The following is a 6,000-nucleotide window of genomic DNA, read 5'->3' as shown; positions in this document are numbered from 1 at the left end:
TTCATAGCAGAATGCCCCCTGCACCATTGTTTTAGCCTACAGAACAGAGAGCTGTAAGTGCTTACTGAAAATCCTCTTAATATATTATTTGCTTACATGGGTGTACCAACGCAGTGTAAGCACAAAGGATTACTGCTCAACGAATACAGTGTGAAGCAAAGAGATTAAAAACACATTTCTAAAATGTAAAGGCCTTTGTTGCCCCAAGTGTTTCAAAAAGATAAAACCCTGTTGAAGTATATTCGAGGAAGATCTTAAACTTAATGTGGAGCGAAAACCTAAACTTAATGTGGACCAGAGGCCCCAGAGAGCCCCTGGCCTTTTGAAACTTCTTATTCAATAAACACAACTCTTCAAAATGAACAAATGACTACACACAGAAACCCAGAAGAGTCCCTCAAGCTTCTTCTTTGTCATGTTTGTTAAACAAAGCCCCTAAACGTAGCCTGCTATTGTCGCTCAGCACATAAACTGAAACTGGAGCCAAAAAAAAAAAATGAAAGCCTGAAATTATGTTGTTTATATTCTATCTATCTCACATGGTAAATTATGCATGATAGAGTAGTTTTTCAGCGAGTCATGGCACGTAGTTGTAAACATTCTGAGGCTTATAAAGTCTCAAATACAACTAATTAGCCTGATAGACGCACTGAAGGTTGAAGAAAAGCATCTTGCTCCAACATAATTTCTACTGGGGCTATCATTGTCAAGGTAGTGCCGATAAAATCATTTCTATTTCAATCCTCCACCCACCAGAGCTTTATTTAAAGACTGATCGTGCATGCTGAACATATATGTTATCATAGCATGAGAATATGTCACTATCATCACATACATGTCTGTTTAAACAAAGGGTTGTGTTCTGTTTTGTTTTATTTGAAACTACCACAAGTTTATTCTGAAGTTCTATTGAGAACTACAGTGCTGTTGGGAAAAGAATGAAGCATTTGTACGTGTCTTATGTGCCACATGGAGCAGCTCTCACAGGTGCCATTTGCAAATGTTTTGTGGTGTTATGGCCAACTGCAATTTATAACGCCTGTGTGCAGCAACATTTACAAAAGCTAAAGGCTGTTTGCATCAGCATTTATGGATAACAACTGTCAAACCTCATTGGCTTTACAAGGCAGCTTTAACTTTGTGTCCAGACTGAAGCTCTGTTTTAATTCCCTTTTCTCTGGAAGAGGCAGAGTCACAGCTGCGCTAGCTCTGTTTTCTCCCTTTTTTCTTCCTTCTCTGTTTTATTTTTATGAGCAGAAAATTTGTCTCATCCCAGTCCTGGCCTGGCCCAGATCTTGCACTTCAGCTGTCAAATCATGAAGAATCGGTTACAGATTCCAAAGCCTCCTGAAAGTACCTTCATTGAAAAAGGGTTTAATTTAACCATTGTTAAGAAACCTACCTTTAAAAAATGTTGTTAAGGTCTGATTATCCTCCAATGTTTAGTTTTTTCTTCCCGTTCCTTAGAATTGTAGGACTGCATATTAAAATAGTATTTTTGCTGCAAAATGGGGAGAAAAAAATTAATTTGACTTTTTCTGTGTTGTTCAACACTTTTGAGAAATGTTAAAAAAAAAATTAAGATTGAAAAATAGACTAAAGACTGTTGCTAGCAACCTTAAAACATTGGTTACACAACCTGGATTCAACTAATCTTCCTTCGAGGCCCTTAGAAGCGACTATGTGCACAGTTTAATTTCTATGTATAGCCTGCTTTGTCTGCTGGAGTTGGCTCAACCAGTGTTTAAACACAGACACATAAAATGTAAACAGGGATACACCACAAAAGTAGTGGGGTTCCTCCCAGGGGCTCAATGTTAGACTCTGTGATTAAGGTGGGTGGAGCCTCAAAACCGCTATTTGAAAATGAGACAATCCCAAAAGCAGCACCGCACATCTCAAGGCGTGGAGAGCACTTTTATGTCTTCCAGATGAGGACATAACTATGATGTAATGCATGACCCGGCCCAAAGCTGCACCAAACGTCAAACAGTTGTGCTGGATTCAGATAGTTACCCTTCTATCCAAGTGCCATGTCATTGGCTGGCGACTTTCGTATCCGTCTGTGGAAAAGTCACATATTTTTTCAGTATTCTATTGACTAGTTTTCTAACTTTCTGGCAGATTAAGAGGGCTGCTGTTAAAGTCTGCACCCTTTGTGTGTATTAGACAATAAACACAGCAAACTAGCATAAAAATACAAGTCTGTTAGTTTCCCTACGTGCAACCGAGTAAAAGCGATCTACAATCAAGATTTGATTGTTATTCATTTGCATATTTTGTGTTTTTCTTCAAATAAATTGTTTGAGTTTAACACGGCATCACAGGATGAGCCGCCACATCTCCCCACCTGCACAGAAAGCTTATTGTCACCCTGAAGGACCTTTGAATCAGTTTTAACTAACCGATTGTTTTTCATTGAAAATTAATTTTAGAGTTTGTACATAAGCATGAAATGACTGAAGCATCTATAATATCACACCTCACTCTGTGTATTTCTCTTTTCATTCTAATCTACAATAAAAACGGTATTTGTAGATTGGTAAATAGGCTGCTGTGAACTTGGTTGATTAGTTGTTTTTGCGGGAAAGGCCTGGTTTCTACAGTGAAGGTATGGCATGCCGGATAAACAGTAACACCCCTGTGTGCATGCTGGGGTGGGCTCCGGTGTAAACGTTGGTGTTATGGGGAAAAGCCAGGGTGGACAATAGAGGTGAGAGGGGTCACACCCTGGGACAGCAGCCAGCTGCAGGGGGCGGTTGCACAGTGTGTTTGTATACACCCCCTTCCTACTGCGCATGTCACTCCTTACCCAAAATCTACAGGGTTGTTTGTGCTGCCTGGAGGCTTCCCACACCCTCCAACTCCGTCTACTGCTCCTGTCTTCTTTTTCTCTGTATTTCTCTCTGTCCTTTTTTCTCTTAGATCTGCTACTATTCATTTCTTATTTGTTCTCTTTACATTTTTTCTTTTTGTTAAACAGTCAGTGGGTCTACATGATGAGATTAACTCTATTATAGCTATAGTTGGGTTATGCTCCTTATCTGAGCAAGGGTAATTATCCTTGGATATATGGAGGTGAATGAATCGAATCACTGGCACAAAGCACAAAGTCATACCCCAGTACGATAGGTGGCGCTGTATCCATTTCAACTATCGCTAATAGAGCTACTTCCGGTTGATGTCTTCACCACTAACAACAACAAATTCAGGTATTCAAGAAAGATGGTGAACGAAGAGCAAGATGAAGCTCCGTCCCTCTACATTTGTGATGAGCTGGTTATGGCACAAACGCAGTACAAAACGACGCATTCTCCATCGCGTTGTTTATTTCCCTCCGACAGCGGCGACAACAACAGTAACATCATCTCCTTCGAAAAAAACGCAAGCATGCGCAGAACGCTCGATCCGATCCACTGTCGTCTACATGCACAGTCAGTGTACATTTGGATTGAGTTATCGCGGGTTCTTAATCCGATCGCGAGTAACCTGATCCGATCCCTTTTTTTTGTCAGATTAAGGTGTCTACATGAACTGAATAACTCAATTTCATTGTAATTTAGCCATTAATCTGATCCGATGGCACTCATGTAACCCCACTGACTATCATTAGTATCAGTCATATCTCCTCCTGTATACAGGGACATGGATCCAGTTAAATGCTCCAGCAGCTTGGCATAACTTTACATGTCACCGCGTTGAGAGTTGTGTTTGTGTGAACGCCTTTGCAATGCTGCCAAAGCTGGGCTGTTGACATGTTGCATGGTTATTAGCTCTGTACATTACAGCAGAATGCTGCAGTAACTCATCCATTTAGCAGTTTGATTTATATCCCAGCAGTTGGCTTCATATCAGAGCATATGTACATGCATGTACTTGTGCACTTGCAAAAGCACAGATAAGGTGACCTCCACTTTGCATGTGGAAAAAGACAAATGTGACACTAACAGTGTCCTTCCCTTTTGATCTTTCTTCTTTGTGATGCATCTCAAAGATGCTACACTAAATGACATTTCAGGCACAACATCCAGCCAGTGGAACAACGCTTGTTATTCTTCTCCTTTGTAATTGTCTTGGAGTCTCTGCAGGCATTTTGTCCAGCCAGATAAGCCAAGCTTTGTTGGTACAAAGCTGACATCGCAGTCTTTTTGTTTGATGGGCCACATTTTCTCTGCTCTCGCCACACTGACAGACAAACAACAACCCTGTTTAGTACAACAACACTGTAATGTAATGTTTTGATACATGCAGTTTTGCAGCCATCAGATAGTTGTCTGACAAATTGTTTAAATAAAACAGAGGCATAGGACTATTCTGAACCTGAATTGTTCTAAAATGAGTCTTGCCTAATTTGCCAGATGCAGTAATTTATCTCTCTAAAAAGGCATAACGAAGGGTGGCACAGAAAAATATGCAATGCTAGATCAAAAATAAATCAAGTGTGCATCTAAGACTTAGATGACTAATTTGATCTTTGCCTGAACTGATCCGATGGGCGTCAGTATGATGCAACGTTGATCTGTTGCAACACAGATCAACGTTGGCAAGACGGAAGCTGTCCGTTTTCCCGAAATGATCAAACTTGCCTCACTCATCATAACCATTTGTTATGACTTCCTCTTCCTCTAGTAGTGTCAAACTCAGATATGTGTGGTGAATACAACAAGAATGCTGTAAAGCACAACATCAGCAATTACTTGCCCTGGCTCTCTTGCTCCGGTTTGAAGTGTGCACTGGCAGAAATTGTGTGTCCTACTGCCACCTGCTGTGCATAAGGGCACATTACAGCCCTTTTTTTTTTTTTTTTTAAAAAGCAGTTTTTCTTTAATGTACTCTCTTTTAATTCATTTTCATTCATTTACTAATATTACACACTTTGCAATCATCAGATCATTTGATTCTCATCTACTTTTCCCTAAAAGAGATTAGATTTTTTCCCTAGAAATTAGAAGACTGTTTGAGAGCTAACCCACTCATGGACAATAAGTCCATCAATCAGACATTTTTTTTGTATAAGTAAGTTAAAGATTCACAGTGTTAAGCCATCACATCTTAAGCAATGAATTCACATTAACTCCTGACAGATAAAGGCACTGCTGACCACACTATCTTAAAATCACCCCCTCAGTAGCAAAGATAACACACACATTAAAGAACAATGAGCGGCTAACGTTGCAACTGACAGTTATGGCCTGAACGTTCCAGCTTCAGCACTCCACAGATACATTGCAGATTAAATCAACCCCTGAATCAGCCCACAGCAGCAGTTCAGAGTCAAAGCAAGTATCAACAAACAGGGAAATAGATTCACATTGGGAGCTGTGATGGTTATTTGAATTTGAAAAATGCTTCTGTTTCTGAAAAGATGAGAGGAAGGTACAGTGCTTTCATCCTTGTGTTTTTTGATAACCCATTTAGGAAAAAAGGGAGCCTTGACATGTACATGACAGAAGAAAAAAAAATGTTGTGCTAGTCTGACCAAAGCTGGACTTAAATCTAAAAATGTATGCAAACATGTTAGTCAATGCAAAATCGATGCAAATGGGCCTTCTTTTTGCATATTTTTGTTAAATATAGGACTCATATAGGACTAGGTTGATGGTCAAATTAAACATCCCGGGCAAACTCTAACTGTATGCATGTAACCCTACTGAGTAAGTCATTTAAAAAAAATCTATTTGTTTTCCTGGTTCCGATTTTTGTGTCTTTTAATATTGTCCTTCACAAGGTAGCTATTGTCCATCTGGAGAGTTCTTCTAACTCACACAAGCTAATTTTGTCATAATGATCATTTTTAACATGGAAACCTTGGTCCCCCCCTTACCTATGGGTGTAGGACTCCATGAGAACATGTAATGACTAAAAGTACGAGACTGGAATGCAAGTGGCTGAGTTTTTGCTAAAAAACTGACCAAAAACCAATAGTTTACCATCTGCTTTTTCTAAGGGGGAACTTTAAACTCAGCTATTTCTGTAAAACTTAAACTTAAAAACAAAACA

Source organism: Leuresthes tenuis, unplaced genomic scaffold (genome assembly GCF_036924035.1).
Source record: "Leuresthes tenuis unplaced genomic scaffold, fLeuTen1.0.hap1 SCAF_6, whole genome shotgun sequence".
In the NCBI taxonomy this organism is placed as follows: Eukaryota; Metazoa; Chordata; class Actinopteri; order Atheriniformes; family Atherinopsidae; genus Leuresthes; species Leuresthes tenuis.
This window is presented reverse-complemented; position numbering follows the sequence as displayed.